The sequence below is a fragment of the Pseudophryne corroboree genome, chromosome 9, assembly GCF_028390025.1.
Source record: "Pseudophryne corroboree isolate aPseCor3 chromosome 9, aPseCor3.hap2, whole genome shotgun sequence".
NCBI lineage: Eukaryota > Metazoa > Chordata > Amphibia > Anura > Myobatrachidae > Pseudophryne > Pseudophryne corroboree.
This window is the reverse complement of record NC_086452.1, coordinates 203,538,824-203,557,016: the sequence shown is the minus strand read 5'-3', so window position 1 is coordinate 203,557,016 and position 18,193 is coordinate 203,538,824. Positions and strand designations below refer to the sequence as shown.

Here is an 18,193-nt window from a genome sequence, read left to right as displayed (position 1 = left end):
GCTGGTTAACAATACAGCTTAAAAATGATGGGGAGCATAAACAGAAGCGTCCACTCTCAGCACTCACCAGAGGCAACATTAATTTGTCTGTTTCCATAGGGGGGACAGTTTTTCTTGTGCACATTCTGTACCCACTGTGCTGCGATCTACAGTACCTCTACCATCTACTCTGCCTGCTTCGCCATGGTGCATGGCTACATGTAAGCACCCTCCCCAAAACTCTAGTGTGTATATATCCATGCCACCCCATCCTACCCAGGTCCGAGTATATGCAGGGACATCTTAAAAGCATTGTAGGCCCCTGGGCAAAGCAATGCACTGGGCCCCCTTCCCATTCTTTAGCGGTATGGGTGGGGGGTGCTATCAGTGGCAGCTTTGATGTCCCGTGGGTGGTAGGGGGTGTTCTATCTTCCGCTCAGCACGTAGACCTGGAGCAGTAATTTCTGCTAATTACTTAACTGCACAGATGAAGGGAAATGGATTGAGAGGGAGAACACTAAACTGTAGAAGGGGGCATTGGGCTCAGTGAAGGGGCCACGGTACATGACTTTCAGGGCAGTAGGGGTTTTTTAATACACAGGAGAGGGGTGGATAGTGGAGTTGACTTAATATTCATAATTTTCTGGTGAGAGGGCAGTTTGCTTGCCTGCAGATATCTCCAATTCCTAGAAATAGATTTCTTAGCTTTCAATTGAATTAAAAAAAATACTAGAGTGTCATACTGGGGACTTGGGGATCAGAGTTTGGGAGCTAGTGCAATCCAAAACGAAAATATAAAACTGCATACCAGGAATGTGGAGCTGGAGCAGGGACGAGCTGCTGGAAGGCTGATATCTCTGGTTCTGGGCACAGTAGAGACAAGCTGCCAGTGTCCACTGAAGGGGAGAGTCCCAGCTTTTGGAGTATACCCTCAGGAAAACTCTACGTCAGACAGAATCCAACATCTGGCTGGGAAAAGCAATTAACAGGTTCAAATGGGTATTACTGCTTTGAAGTCGGTTATCTCCGGTTCCCCATGGCCGATTTTAAAAATGTGGTACCCTGGAAAAAGGGGACCCTCAGCTGTCAGCCTAGGGCCCTTGTCAGTCAGTGCATACGTCTCTATGACCCCCCAGGGCCCAGTGTGTCCATCACTATGTCCGCCTAGTTCCCAATATATGTTGTCCACCTGGGCCACATAATGAATGTCATGTCACCCCCACCCCTCCAAGCCTCAATGTTTGTCACGTTGTCATTGCCCCAGGTCACAGTGTGTGTCACCCTGTCCACCTGCAGGCTTTAGTGATTACGTCTCCATGTCTCTGTCATGACAAGCTGTTTTTGTGAATCCGTTGGACTCAGACCAACCGGAATGTAGGAATGTAGGAAACAGGGAGGACAAAGGTAGTTCCTTTTCATATATTTATTAACGGTAACAGAGCAGAATTAAACTGTAGGGATACTGGGACTGACCAGTTCTGGGTTGGAAACTGTAGAGAATGTCCACTGAGTGATATGAGGCCAAAACAGGAGAATTGTGAAGAATAAGCTTTAGGTGGTACGAAGATGTGGCAGAAGGGCTGGGAAGACTGTTTGCTGGATGATGTGAAGATGTGAATGAAGAACTGTGAATACTGTTTGCTGGATGATGCGAAGATGTGAATGAAGAACTGTGAAGGACGTTTGCTGGATGATGTGAAAATGTGAATGAAGAACTGTGGAGACTGTTTGCTGGATGATGCAAAGACGTGACTGAAGAACTGTGAAGACTGTTTGCTGGATGATGCGAAGACGTGAATGAAGAACTGTGAAGACTGTTTGTTGGATGATGCAAAGACGTGAATGAAAGGTACACACTCCAGCTAGTGAACTGCCACGGGAATCCCGCTGAACTTGCGGACACAGGAGAGGGAGCGATTAACTGTGACCGTGCACTGGGGAGCTAGCGAGCGTAATGCAGCGAGAGCTGGCTGAAACTTGATGAGAAGGTAGGACCAATAATAAGAGATGCACAGACAAAGCTGCGGGAGCACAGAGCTAGGGTACTGAGAAACTGCAACAAAGCACTAACACAGAATACCACAGTTCCAGCCTATTTATAGGCAGCAGGGACACAGGATTGGCTGTACTCACCCGTCCAGCTCATTGGTGCTGCTCCTGGTCTCCAACATGGCCGCCCCCTGCATCACAGACACACTTGGAAGCTGCGGCCACTAGGATGATATGCTGAATGATTCAATTTGATGCCTAGAGAGGAGCAAAGTGCTTTCCAAAATTTGGCCACAAACTGCGTGCCCTGATCCGACACAATTTCTAAAGAAAGACCATGTAGCCTGAAGATCTTGGAGATGAACAATTTGGCAATCACTGGAGCTGTGGGCAGTCCCTTTAGAGGAATGAAATGTGCCATTTTTGAAAATCGATCTACCACCACCCAGATGGTGTTTCTTTCCTTCGACAAAGGTAAATCAGTTATGAAATCCATCGATATATGGGTCCACGGTCTCCTGGGAATGGATAACGGATGCAGTAAACCCGGTGGCGAACCCTTGGGACTTTTGTGTTGGGCGTATTTAGGACAAGCGGCTATAAATTCCTGGATGTCAGTTCTTAGACGTGGCCACCAATAGGACCGTTGAATGAATTCAAGAGTCCTGAGGACCCCAGGATGACCCATAAAAGATGACGCATGAGCCCAAGTTAATAGCCGTTTCTGGAGTTTTGGAGCAACAAATGTCTTTCCAGGTGGGGGTACAGAAGCTGAAGTGATTCAAGTTGTTAAGAAGGATGTTGGATTTACGATGGCTTGCTTACTTATCAGATCATTGGACTCAGAGGAATTGAAGGACCGGGAGAGAGCATCAGCTTTCTTGTTCAAGGACCTTGGGTGATAAGTGAGTTTGAAGTTAAACCGGGTGAAAAGAGAGCCCACCTTGCTTGCCGAGGGTTAAGACATTGAGCCGTTTGAAGATAAAGGAGATTTTTATGATCCGTGTATACTGTGATGGGATGTTGTGCTCCCTCTAAAAGATATCTCCATTCTTCGAATTCTAACTTGATGGCAAGCAATTCCTGCTCCCAGATGGCATAATTTCACTCCGCAGGCAAGAATCTTCGAGAAAAAAAATGCATGGATGGATCTTCTTGTCCTCGTAAACGTGATAAAATGGCCCCAACTGCCTCTGAGGAGGCTTCCACCTCCACGAGAAAGGGACGATAAGATCAGGTTAACGAAGAATGGGAGCGGACATTAAGGCTTGTTTCAAACCAAGAAAGGCTTTAATAGCTTTGGGAGGCCAATTCAAAGGATCCACTCCTTTGCGCGTCAATGCTGTGATGGGTGCGACCAAGGTGGAGTAACCCTTAATACATTTCCGGTAGAAATCGGCGAAGCCAAGGAAGCGTTGAATCCCTTTGAGGGTTGAAGGAGCTGACCAGTCACGAATAGCTTGAACTTTGACAGGATCCATCTGAAGCTCAGATCCGGAAATGATGAACCCCAAGAATGGAATGGATGTTACCTTGAAGGTACATTTTTCCATTTTACAGTATAGGCGATTCTTCCTCAGATGAGTCAATACTTCCTTGACTTGAATACGATGGGATTCTAGGTCTTTGGAAAATATTAAGATATCATCGAGATATATCACTAAAGATTCATAGAGAAGATCCCAAAAAAGTTTATTCACATAAGTTTGGAAAATGGCTGGAGAACTGCAGAGACCAAACGGCATTACGAGGTACTCATAATGCCCATCCCGAGTGTTAAAGGCCATTTTCCATTCATCCCCAGTTCGGATTCTAATCAGATTATAAGCGCCTTGTAGGTCTTGCTTAGTAAAAATTGTGGCCCACTTCACTCGATCAAATAATTCAGGGATTAGTGGAAGAGGATATCGATTCTTGATAGTGATTCCGTTAAGTCCGTGGTAGTCAATGCATGGTCGCAGGCCACCATCTTTTTTCTTGACAAAAAAGAATCCAGCCCCTGCAGGAGATGATGAAGGTCTAATAAAACCTTTGGCCAAATTCTCTTGTATGTAGTCTGACACAGCCTGAGTCTCAGGGATAGATAACGGGTAAATTCGGCCTCTAGGGGGAGTCTTATCCGGCATTAAGTCGATCCGGCAATCCCATTCATGATGAGGTGGTAAAGAATCTGCCCCTTGCTTACTGAAAACATCTATGTAAGACTGGTTAACTGTGGGTAACTCAGAGACATGAACTGAACAAAGAGGTTTAACTGGCGCCAGACAGCCATTGGTGCAAGCTTCTCCCTAGGACAGGATCTCCACAGTTCGCCAACAGAGCTTTGGATTGTGTTTATGTAACCAAGGTAGTCCGAGAATTACGTCATGAGAAGCTTTGGGAATCACGAGAAAGGAGATATATTCGGAGTGCAGTACGCCCACTTTCATTCTGAGAAAAGTTGTTTGACAGGTGATTATGACTTCAGGGATTCGACTTCCATCCACCACCGTAATGCAAATTGCCTGTTCCAGGGGCACAGTCCGAATCTTAAATTGCTGAACGATGGTAGAAGAAATTAAGTTCCCCTCTGCTCCAGAATCTAGTAAAGCAGAGATAGAGAGGACAGAAGATAGAACTTCCAAACAAATGGGCAAAGTTAACTCCTTTCCAGTACGTGATTCTAAAGTAACTCCTAGCTTAACCTCTCTGCAGTAAGCTAGGAGCGGGAGTTTTCCGGCCGGAGCTTGCAGGACTTCACAAAGTGTTCTGAAGAGCCATAATACATACAGAGATTCCCCAGGCGGTGACGAGAACGCTCTTCTTCTGAAAGCCGGGAACGACCGATTTGCATTGGCTCCTCTGTTGCTGGAACCAGTGGAGACAAGGAGGGATCTTGTCGCGGTCTAGACCGAAAACGAAGGCTTGAACTTTCGAGCTTAAATTTCTCCAAACAGCGTTCTCTATACCTCAAGTCCAACTTGTTACAAGTAGAAATCAGCTCATCCAATTTCGTGGGCACATCCCGAACCATCGGGTCATCCTTAATCCTGTCAGAAAGGCCATTCCAAAAGGCAGCGATTAAGGCATCCTCATTCCAATTCAATTCAGAGGACAAAGTACGGAACTGGATTACATACTGACTGACAGGGCGCGGACACTGTCGAAGACGAAGGATCTCGAGGGACGCTGAGGTGGTTCGGCCCGGCTCATCAAAGATCTTCCTAAATGATGAAACAAATTCGGCATAATTGGAAAGGATCGGGTCTGCTCTCTCCCACAGCGGAGATGTCCACTCCAATGCTTGACCAGTGAGCAGAGAAATAGTATATGCTATCTTTGTGCGAGCCAAGGGGAAGTTGGCCGACTGAAGTTCAAACTGGATCTCGTACTGGTTGAGGAATCCCCTACAAAGTTTCGGAGAGCCATCGAACTTACTAGGTTGAGGTAGCTGCAGACGCGCTGTTGGGACTGTCGCCGGAGGAACCACCTCAGGGGTGGAAACTAGTGGAGCCGGAGACTGTGAAGACCTAATGGCCATGTGAAGAGCATCCAATCGGTCAGACATGGTTTGCATAAATTTAACAATTTGCGACTGAGTGGACTCCTGAATCTCCAAGCGTGAGAGAATGTTGGCCATAGCATCGCCTCCTGAGGCCTGGTCGCCTGATGGATCCATGTGGCCAGTGCTTAATGTCATGACAAGCTGTTTTTGTGAATCCGTTGGACTCAGACCAACCGAATGAGCAAGAGCTCCGGAATGCAGGAAACAGGGAGGATGAAGGTAGTTCCTTTTCATATATTTATTAACGGTAACAGAGCAGAATTAAAATGTAGGGATACTGGAACTGACCAGTTCTGGATTGCAAACTGTAGAGAATGTCCACTAAGTGATACGAGGCCAAAACAGGAGTATTGTGAAGAATAAGCTTTAGGTGGTACGAAGATGTGACAGAAAGGCTAGGAAGAATGTTTGCTGGATGATGTGAAGACGTGAATGAAGAACTGTGAATACTGTTTGCTGGATGATGTGAAGACGTGAATGAAGAACTGTGAATACTGTTTGCTGGATGATGCGAAGACGTGAATGAAGAACGGCGAAGACCGTTTTCTGGATGATGCGAAGACATGAATGAAGAACTGTGGAGACTGTTTGCTGTATGATGCGAAGACATGAATGAAGAACTGTGAAGACTGTTTGTTGGATGATGCGAAGACATGAATGAATGGTACACACTCCAGCTGGTGAACCGCCATGGGAATCCTGCTGAACTTGAGGACACCGGAGACGGAGCGGTTAACCGTGACCGTGCACTGGGGAGCTGGCGAGCGTAATGCAGCGAGAGCTGGCTGAAACTTGGTGAGAAAGGTAGAACCAATAATAAGAGATGCACAGACAAAGCTGCGGGAGCACAGAGCTAGGGTACTGAGAAACTGCAACAAAGCACTGGTACAGAATACCACAGTCCCAGCCTATTTATAGGCAGCAGGGATACAGGATTGGCTGTACTCACCCATCCAGCTCATTGGTGCTGCTCCTGGTCTCCAACATGGCCTCCCCCTGCATCACAGACACACTTGGAAGCTGCGGCCACTAGGTCCTCCCCTCTGGCTCCAGGAAGCCGTTACCCCCGCCGCCAACCATGCCACATCCCCACACAACCACCGAGCACTGCAGGCCGCCGCACCGGAAGCGCCCGAATCCTGGGACCCGCCGCGGTAAGAGCACACCGCAAGACAGTCTCCCTAGAACCAAGTGTCTGTGTCACTATGTTCCCCTCAAGGTCCCAGTATACAATATGTGTCACCATGTCCGCCCAGGACCCAGAATGAATTTAAACATTTTACCCCCTCTCACCCAGGCCCCAATATTTCTCACCATGTTGTCCTCCAGCTCACAGTGTGTCACTCTTTCCCCCACAGGCCTCAGTCTGTATGTCTCCCTGTCCCCCCAGGGCCCAGTGTGTGTCACTATGTCCCCCCAGGTCTCAGTATATGTGTTGCAATGTTCCACTAGGCCCCAGTATGAATGTCAACATATCACCCCACACCCCCACCTCCCAGACCAAATGTTTCTAACAATGTTGCCCACCAGGTCACAGTGTGTGTCACCATGTTGTACCCTAGGCCTCAATGTGTATATCTCCATGTCCCATCCTGTACCAAATATACAGTATATGTATCCATGTCCTCATAGACCTAAATGTGTATGTATCAATGTCCCACCATATCAGCATGCCACCCGTCCAACACAGGTCGCTGTGTGTTTCACTGTGTCCTCCTGTCCCCCTTGCCTCACTATGTATGAATGTCACCCACCCCAGGTCTCAGTGTATGTCAGCATGTCCTCCTGTCTCCCCGGTGTCACCATGTATGAATGTCACCATGTCACCCTCTCCTGGCCACTGTGTGTATGCCTGCAGGTCCCCTCCAGTCCCCAGTACATATGTATCCATGTCCGTACAGACCCCAGTGTATATGTTTCCATGTCCAGACCCCAGTGTGTCTCTTATCATCCTTATGTGTGTCAGTACTTTTATTTTCCTCTATTGCCTCTGTCTCCAAATACTCTTAATATTATATCCCCCCCCCACTTAATTCTACCATTTACCGACAACTATCCATCCTGTGACCTTCACAATCCACCGTTCCTCTTGTCAAGCACCTTCTTTAATCTCCTCATTTCTTCATCTAATTCTGGCCTTTTAATCTCTTACCTTCCTACACCTCTTATGGTGAAGGTGATGGAGATGGTGTCACGCTAGTAGCCGTCAAGAAGCCACATAGAGACACCTAGCAGTGGAAGGTACACACAATCAACTAACACTGCATCTTACCCAGCGTTGAAAACTGGGAATGGTTTAAATTTAATCCTGGGGTGAGTGTGAGAATATGTGCATGGGAGAGGGAGACCAACAACTATCTTCCCACCAGCAGCCTGGGATGAAGTTACGCCACTGTTTCCCACAGCAGAACATCACATTATTCCCCAAACCGAGGACTATCTTGTTGTAAATCAGTCTTTGCAGGACACAAACATGTTTTCAATAATAGTCAAAAGGCAGATTGTAATTATAAACAAGTGTCTTATATTAGTGCCTTAAGAGAAGAAGACTAGACAAGCCACAAAACATATAATAAGGGACAAATGAAGCCACTCTTCACAAAAGATGTGTGCTGACCCCCATATTTTGGTTTTGGTTTTAATTTGCCATCGGGTTTGGGATTTGGTTTTGCCAAAACTGTCCCCATGTGTTTTGGTTTTGGATCTGTATTTTTTTATATATAAAAACCAGCTAAGATTACAGAATTTGGGCTTGTTTTTTTGCTATAGTATTATTAACCTCAACAACATTCATTTCCAGACATTTTCAGTAAATTTTGATCATCTCGCAGCTCATATCATTTTCATAAATTTTGCCCAAAAGCAGCAGTGAGCTGGCTTGTTACAAACCGACAGAGCAGCGGCAAATACACGGCAGTTGATAGCAAATCTATGAGATACTGACACAATGCAGTAGCAGAAAAAAAGCAGTGCAAGATGGAGTTGTTCTTGGTCCCTCCTACCCACCCTTATGTTGTATGTTAAAAAGAACATGTACAGTTTAACAAACAACGCACATCAGCGACAGGGACTGCCACTTTTGTGGCTGAAGTGCTGTCTTTGGGTCCCCAAAAACCAATTTTTTGGAAGGGCTACTTATGATCACTAATGAGGAGGTTGATGATAAGGATGTTGGCAGTGGAGATTGCATAGGCTAGTCAAAACTGCTCTTAGCTGATACTGAACTGCTTGTTATTTTTTTTAGAAATTATTATAATTTTGTAAAATAATTGTCATGAACTCAAGCAAATAATGTAACATGGAGGAGGTGCTGAAATGGTTAACATCCATACCTCTATTAACTTTGGCCTCACAAATGAAGCAGGTGCCTTCACATCCATTGTCAGGATTTGGGTACAAATAATCCCACATATAAGAGGTGACTTTTTTGGTCTTATGCCTAGACATCACAATTGCTTTCTTTTTTATCACAGGCAAGCACTGCTGTGACTGGTGGCTGTCTTACACAAGAAACATCATCTACATTCTCATCCTAATAATTCTCACTAGTGTCAGAGAGTACACAAATATCGCCTCATGTTCCACTTCCACACTAGCATCTTCAATTTCTATTGTGTACTGCTCATCCCCACACTTGCAGATGGTGCAGAAATGGTAGAAGTCGAAGGAGGCTTCTCTACAAGTGCATTATCAGAAAGATCAGGCTCATACAGCACTCATGGTGAGCATTTCCTTGCCACTGTGTGTGATGAATGGCATATTGGCAATTTTATTTTTTTTCTGCAGTAAACTTTCTCTTTATTAGACATGTTTTTCTTTACCAATATAAAATGCTAAATATTACTGTTTTGATTTCAGATGTCCTGACTTAAACTCTCTATACCATTGAGTCCCATTTTTTTTTTCTTACAAATGGCAACTTACACTACGGAGTGACAGTGCTCTTCTCTCGACTGATCATGATCCATATTGATTAACACACACAAGTTGTACAAAACAAACAAATGTTTTAAACTTTGTTCACAAGTTGTACAGTGGTTTTTTTTTTTTTTACAAATGACAACTTAAACTACGGAGTGACAGTGCTTATATTTATGTAAATGCAGTGGAGCACAGCACCTACAGCACACACAAGGGGGTATATTTACTAAAATTCGTATTTTTCAGAATGAGATTAAAGTTTAAACACGAATGACATTGAATGTGTGAATTTGGAACTTTTTGAATTTATTACGCCTCATTTACTATGCTGTCGTGTTTTGATTATTTCCATTTTTCGATGTCGATGTCATTCTTGTTTTTCCAAGGTAGAATGCGGCCGATTTTGTGGATTTGCGGCCGTGTTCTCTGTTTTTTTTTCCGACTGCGTCATTTTTCGGTTACAGCAGTGTTTTTCCGGTCCCGGACGCGGTTTTTTTCTAAGTTTCGTTTTTGTCACTCGTCCGTGATTGGTTTGATTTCGTGATGGAGGAGTGTCTGTGCTCATTACTATAAAACCGCCCCAAACCGTCCGAACCTTGTTGGTTTAGCTAGTGGAGAGGTGAGAGGAAGGTGTGTTTGGAGTTGGTGAGTTGATAGGAGTTTTTGGCGGTTTTGAGGAGGTTCTTTGCGATTGTTGAGTGCTGTACTGTGTGTGTAAGTAGTCTTGTCATACTTGTTGTGTAGCTATTTAAAAGTCTGTCTAGTATTTTGTCTAAGTTTTTTTTTTAACGTCTATTGTCATTGTTTGTGAGTGAGTGTGTGTGTGTGTGTGTGTGTGTGTGTGTGTGTGTGTGTGTGTGTGTGTGTGTGTTTGGTGTGTGGTGTGTAGTGGTAGTGGAGGAGTGTGTTTACTGTTTTTTTTCTCAGTGTTATTTGTTGTTTGTCCTGAATATCTCCCAGTCAGAGGTGAGTGTGGTGGAGGAGGTGAGTGAGAGGGAGGAGGTGAGTGAGGTGGAGGAGGTGAGTGAGAGGGAGGAGGTGAGTGAGGTGGAGGAGGTTAGTGAGGAGGAGGGGGAGGTTGCTGCTGCGGCCTCGACTGATTTTGACAGTGATGGTGCTGTGGCTCCGCAGCCACGCACCACTACAAAGACGGGCCGCAATGTCAAATTCAGCTACGCAGAGAATATGGCATTGGTGCGGGAGCTGATGAGGCATCATCGACAGCTGTTTGGCCATGATGCTGCAAAGGTTTCTTCACGCAGGAAGAGTGTTCTGTGGGGGAAGGTCGTTGCGGCAGTTAATAGTGAGGGTGTGGTGAGAAGGACCGAGGACACGTGTCGTAAGCGATTCTACGACATCAAGCGCCGTGTCAAGGCTAAGATGTTTAAGGAGGCTAAATCAGCCCGCCAAACAGGGGGTGGACACCCCTTCCGAGCGTTATATCAGGATTGGGAGGAGCCTGTGCGTACTCTTATTCCGCCAGAAGTGGTTGGTGCGACTCATGTCCGGGATTCGGATCGCCCAAGGCAGGATGGTGAGTTTAAATTTGTTGTTTATTTATAATTACAACATCTGTGCTTTGTCCTTAGTTGTCTGAAATGTCTTCTAGCTAATTGTGATTGTAAGTTGGTTCATTCTTCTAATGTGTTGGTGATGTAGTTTTAATCACAAATAGTTATGTTTAATCCTTTGTATTGTCAATGTAGCAGGTGGCCTTGGGCTTTTTCTGTTTTTTTAATACAAAAGAAAATTGTTGTTGGTGTCTTTAAATGAAGTGTGAGTCATGTGTTTTGCCAAAAAATATTTAAACATTTTTTAAATGGACTTATGGTTATTGTGTGTTGTTCTGGGTTGTCCTTTGTATGGTTGATGTGATTTTTTTATGCATATTTGAATTTTATGCTTACAATTTTGCACATATATTTGGGGTTAGTGTTTGGTTGTTAGCAGCAAAAAAATGTGAAATACAGAGCAATATTCTGGTTGTGTTAAGCTACCACGGTTGGGTTTTAAGTAGTATAATATTGTTATTTCTGCACCTTTGTGTATGGATTGGTTGGTGTAATGGTTTCATAATTTAACTATACACACCCAATGAAGTCAGGCAGAAAAGCATAAGCATAGTTTGGTTCACTTCTCATCAGGTTCCTCATATGTTTCCATCACAATAAGGATTTTGCATAAACATATAAACATAATAGAATGTTCATAAGGACAATCTTCATATTTCTACAGTACTTAAGAGACGCAGCACAGCCAGGCCACAACCCACACTGCCAAGAGATGCAGATGCTGGCGATGCAGGTAAGAATTTAGTGTATACACATATTCTGAAAAAACATAGAAAAGCAGAATGTTAATGTTTATCTTATCACATAGGTCCTTCTTCATCAAACACCCCTCCACTAAGACGACCATCACAGGGCTTGGATAGTCTCCATAAGATGCCTACCAAGAGACGCCGGCTTGAGGCTGAATCTCCAGCAGCATCCTCACCACCACAACGGCGCATCTCTACAGTGTCATCCCTGCCACCACAAGCCATTTTGGCCAGTCCACAAAGCGAGGATCCACAATCCCCTCAGCTGTCTGGTGAGTAAACATAACAATTAATTGTAAATAAGTTTAAAAACGTTGGGGTAGATGTATTAACCTGGAGAAGGCATAAGGAAGTGATAAACCAGTGATATGTGCAAGGTGATAAAGGCAGCAGCCAAACAGATCCTAACTGTTAATTTACATATTGGAGCTGTTTGGCTGGTGCCTTTATCACCTTGCACATATCACTGGTTTTTCACTTCCTTATGCCTTCTCCAGGTTAATACATCTGCCCCACTGTTTGTGCACAGCCAAAATAAATGTGTTACAAATAAACAGTCATCCTTGTAATAATCACCAACAGCAAGCACATGGGGGTAACGTTAGTTATTTGTTTTAATTTTCAGATGTGATGTTGGCCATAGCAACCAATTTTTTATTTTTTTCTCGAAACAGCTACATAAATGTTAAGTCTAATCCAATTGTTTTGCATGCCCAACATCACCAGTTCTAGACATAGGCCACCTTAAGACATTTTCAACCATATTTTTAATTTTCAATTATTTGCACTATATTTGTTAAAGTTTTGGGCAGACCACTGACTGCCTTGAACAATGTATGAGTGTATTGCTCAACACATTTATTGTATTGTGTGTGTTTTACAAAAGGAAGCTTCATACACAATATGTAAATGTAGTAATTTGTATTTGTTAGAGTTCTTCGTGTTAGTACATTAATTATGGCTGAGAGTCCAACAATTCCCAGAAACATTTTTCAACTGAGTAGGGAACGTTAGACGCCACATATTTCTACAAAAAGGTGAGCTACATTGTTAAGTTTAGGCCACAATCTATTTAACATTTCCAACATGAATATTAAGAAGTAATGCATGTTGACGTAAACCTATAAAAAGACCAATGCAAAATATTTACTAAATAGTGGCTGTCTTCAACCCCATACAGTACCACCCATCATGCCCTAGGATGCCTAGCAGGAAATTGACTTGCAGGATTCGTACACACTACACCTGCAAGCGATAGATCCAAACCAGCCAACCACGCCGCAGGACATAACCCAACCACCCCAAACATCCCACATCCCCCAATTGAGCCCAACACCACCCCAGCCACAAATGGCCCCAGAGTTTTGGAGCAGTTGGGCCACACAACAGGCGCAACACTATGCCTGTCTGAACACCCACACCCAATACCTTGCCAGTCTGCCCCATCATCTGCCTAGACTCAGTCGGAACTCAGGCAGACTGATAGTTCAAGTTGGCAGAATTGCAAATTCAATGGAGCAGATGAGGGCAGATAACAGCCAAATGCAAGCCAATTTACAACGAATCATGGATGATCAACAGCGGCAGCAGCAAGCCCTCATACAAATTATCCAACACAACCAACTGATAAACTAAAATCTCTCCCAAATTATTGCAAACACTGCCGCTAATACACAACTCACTGCAAGCCTAAACAACCTGAGCCAAAGCCTTAATGTGTTGGCATCCCACCAACTAAGCTCAAGCTCAGGAACAACCACACCAAGCCAGACCCCAGTTACCTCCCCAGTTAGATGCTCCAGCAGAACCAGGACCCACGAACCATCCCAATCCTCTGCACCCAGCACACACAAAAAAAAAATGATGAAGGCTGCAGCAACAAGTACAATATTACTTTAAAAATAATGTTTTCGTAATTGATTCACTAAAAATGCCTGTGTTTAAGGTAATAAATTAATCACACGCAATATGTGTATTGTTTCGTTTGCTAATGAGTGACAGTGTAAGTTATACATTTTATTGCCTAACTGTAAACAACATGAGAAATAACAAACAATAACGCAACACAAACAGAATTCACACCTATAAAACATTTTATAATAGTGGTTAGGCAAGGTTATTTATGACTAAATAATACTTACCGTTAAAATAACGCATAATCACTTCTTGCCTTACCTGCCTCCCTACATCTGTACTCACACTGTCGCCAGATGTTTCTAACTCACCTACTTGCTGACTGTTTTGTTCATCAACAACATGTGGCAGATGTTGCCGCAAACACATGTTATGAAGAAAACAGCAGCAGAACACAATCCTAGTCACCTTTGAGGGACTATACAACAAAAGCCCTGCAGACTTATCCAGACACCGAAACCTAAATTTCAGCACCCCAAAACATCTTTCTATCACATTCCGCGTGGACTTATGTGCATTATTATAATTGTGTTAAGCAGGAGAATCAGGTTGGTACAATGGAGTAAGGAGCCAAGAGTAGCAGCTATAACCACCATCACCTGAAAGACAGATATAGGCAACATTAGGACATGTGGTTTATGGGAAATAACATAAAAAATTGAGGAGGTAGAAGTTACCACACATACACACAACACACTTGGGACATACCCAGCAGCCAGCCATCAGGCATTTGTCCGGCCTCAAACTTATCAAAGAGGGATGACTGACTGAGGATGAAGGAGTCATGGGCAGCCGCCAGGGTAACCCGCAACAACACTCATAATTTTTAGATTTGCATCACAAACCACCTGGACATTAGTGGATTGGCCCAGATGTCTATTGGTATAAATATATTGCCTGCCCCTAGGTGGTCTCAGCTCAACGTGTGTGCAATCTATGGCACCCAGCACATTGGGCATGCCAGCAAGCTCATAGAAAGCTACCCTGACTGCATGCCACTGCAACTCCTGGGTAGGGAAGCAGATAGAGGCATCTATGTGGGGATCCAAGACATCCAAAACCTGAGTGGACATTACAAAATATAAGGTGAGTGTCATGACCTGTAATCAATACAATACTGTGTTATATTACATAACAGAAGCACCACTTAGACATAGACGTGTATGTATGTTTTAACTAACCTGAATTAAATATTTTGAAAAGGTGGGCTGTGAGATACCAATTACATCGCCAGTCACAGTCTGGAAGCTGCCAGTAGCCATAAAGTGCAACACAGCCAGGAGTTTGTGCAGGCCTGAGACAGAGCGAGAGTGTGCTGTCTCAGGGTCTAGGTCCAGTTTGACAAGGTCATACAGGCGGAAAATGTTGTTTCTATTTAGCCGGAACATCTGTATAACCAGGTCATCGGCCAATGCGTTCAAGTTTAAATGCCCCCTAAAAAAACGAGGCCTGCGCAGCCTCCGCGGCACCTGTACAACCTGCTGACCATGTTCAGTTTCTTGGCCCTGGTTTATTGTAGCCTCATGGAGCAGTCTCAGGTATCCCCCAGCAAACAAGAAATCAGTACTACACACCGCAGCAGCCATTTCAGAGTGAGAGTTGTTAAAAATGTGCTAGGGTCCCTTTTAAAGGCCAAAAAATTCAGGTGTGAGTAATGTATAATTGGAAACACATGTAAACACGCTTCTCAAAAGCAGGTCTACTTTTTGTAGCCTTTTTTTACGATTTGTATTTTTTCACGGCCGCAAATGCATTTTCACGGTAGAGATTTCAAATACGAATGCATAGTAAATGACCGAGTACTATACCTAACAGCCGCGTTTGACCGATGGTGTATTCATTCGTATTTTTACTACACAGCCGTAAAAAAAATACGAATGCCCTCATCACTGCCGAGATTTGAGTTTAGTAAATTCCCGAGATGACACTTTGAACAAAAAACACCAAATCGGTCAAAATAGGTAGCTTAGGAAATATACCCCAAGGTGTACAGAAAAAACAAACCATTTTTCTTTTTCTTTTTTCACAATTGACAACTCACACTGTGGAGTCACAGTGGTTATATTTGTGTGAACACAGTGGGGTACAGCACACACAAGTTGTACACTTTTATGTTCTCAAAAATTACAACTTCAACAAAAACGTTTGCGGATACCAGCGTGCACTGCACCAAAAACAAGTTAATCCTGCTGCCCTATATTAGGAGCTTTGGGCTGAAACATAAAAACATAGAATTTGACAGCAGATAAGAATCACTTGTACCCTCTAGTTTGTCTCTTTTCTGACCATATTGTTACCTAAAATCTTATTTAATCCTTATTTCTTTGTAAGGGTATTCTTATGACTATCCCATGCATGTTTAAATTGCTCTACTGTCTTAGAGGTATATGCAATTGCGGTCAAATTCCGTCTGGAATTCGAAAGTTTTTGGATTCAACACAATTCGACAGTCGAATCCCGGCCGCCAGGACCCGAATTTGACATATTCAATAAAAAACGGATTCGACAGTCCCGCTGTCGAAAAACAGACCAATTGACGATAGTGTGCGTCCTGGATTCGACTTCATGGATGGCACAAAAGTGTTAAAAAAAAACAGAAAAAAATTGCGTGGGGGCCCCCCTCCTAAGCATAACCAGCCTCGAGCTTTTTGAGCCTTTCCTGGTTGTAAAAACACAGGGGGAAAAATGACAGGGGATACCCCGTATTTTAACAACCAGCACCGGGCTCTGCGTCCGGTCCTGGTGCCGAAAATACGGGGGACAAAACATGTAGGGGTCCCCCGTATTTTTAACACCAGCACCGGGCTCCACTAGTCAGAGAGATAATGCCACAGCCGGGGGACACTTTTATATAGGTCCCTGCGGCCCTGGCATTAAATCACTTACTAGTCACCTCTGGCCGGGGTACCCTGGAGGAGTGGGGACCCCTTAAATCAAGGGGTCCACCCCTCCAGCCACCCAAGGGCCAGCGGGTGAAACCCGAGGCTGTGCCACCCATCCAAGGGTGGCGGATGGGAGGCTGATAGCCAAGTGTCAAAAAAAAGAATATTGTTTTTTGTAGCAGAACTACAAGTCCCAGTAATCCTCCCCCGCTAGCTGGTACTTGGAGAACCACAAGTACCAGCATGCGGGGGGAAACGGGCCCACTGGTACCTGTAGTTCTACTACAAAAAAATACCCAAATAAAAACAGTACACACATCGTGACAGTATAACTTTATTACATACATGCACACCGACATACACACATACTTACCTATGTTGACACGTAGGCTCGGTCCCCTTCTCCATGTAGATTCCACGGGGTACCTGTAAATAAAATTATACTCACAACAATCCAGGGTAGATCTGTCCTCTTCTTAGTTTGTAATCCACGTACTTGGCAAAATAAAAAAAAACGACAAACACGATCCACGCACTGAAAGGGGTCCCATGTTTACACATGGGACCCCTTTCCCCGACTGCCGGGACCCCCCGTGACTGCTGTCAAAGAGGGTCCCTTTAGCCAATCAGGGGGCGCCACGTCATGGCACTCTCCTGATTGGCTGTGCGCATCTGAGCTGTCAGGCGGCGCACTCGAGATACAATGTAGCACATAGGCGCTCCATTGTATCCAATGGTGGGAACTTTGTGGTCAGCGGTTGACCACAAGTAACCTCAACCGTTTAAAATTTCCTGCTGCGATCAACTTGGAATTACCCCCCATGTGCACTGTAGGTGCGGCAGATATCACATGTGCAGAGAGAGTTAGATTTGGGTGGGTTATTTGTTTTTGTGCAGGATAAATACTGGCTGCTTTATTATTACACTGCAATTTAGATTTCAGTTTAAACACAATGCACTTAAATCAAACTCTGTCTGCACATGTGATATCTGCCCCACCTACAGTGCACATGGGGGGGTAATTCCAAGTTGATCGCAGCAGGAAATTTTTTAGCAGTTGGGCAAAACCATGGCCCTCATTCCGAGTTGATCGGTCGCAAGGCGAATTTAGCAGAGTTACACACGCTAAGCCGCCGCCTACTGGGAGTGAATCTTAGCTTCTTAAAATTGCGACCGATGTATTCGCAATATTGCGATTACTAACTACTTAGCAGTTTCAGAGTAGCTCCAGACTTACTCTGCCTGTGCGATCATTTCAGTGCTTGTCGTTCCTGGTTGACGTCACAAACACACCCAGCGTTCGCCCAGGCACTCCCACCGTTTCCCCGGCCACTCCTGCGTTTTTTCCGGAAACGGTAGCGTTTTCAGCCACACGCCCCTGAAACGCCGTGTTTCCGCCCAGTAACACCCATTTCCTGTCAATCACATTACGATCGCCGGAGCGAAGAAAAAGCCGTGAGTAAAAATACTTTCATCATAGTAAAGTTACTTGGCGCAGTCGCAGTGCGAACATTGCGCATGCGTACTAAGCGGATTTTCACTGCGATGCGATGAAAAATACCGAGCGAACAACTCGGAATGAGGGCCCATGGCCCTCATTCCGAGTTGATCGGTCGCAAGGCGAATTTAGCAGAGTTACACACG

The 18,193-nt window shown here is 44.6% G+C and overlaps 1 long non-coding RNA gene across 1 annotated transcript; it reads right to left on the bottom strand.

The window, feature by feature from the left end:
* Window positions 1–9,591: 9,591 nt before the first annotated feature.
* On the bottom strand, window positions 9,592–14,255 carry LOC134956882 (uncharacterized). The gene is made up of 3 exons (XR_010186256.1): window positions 13,895–14,255; window positions 11,886–12,022; window positions 9,592–11,763 (listed from the first exon to the last, which is right to left on the bottom strand). It is a non-coding gene; the product is annotated as an uncharacterized LOC134956882 (long non-coding RNA).
* Window positions 14,256–18,193: the final 3,938 nt, after the last annotated feature.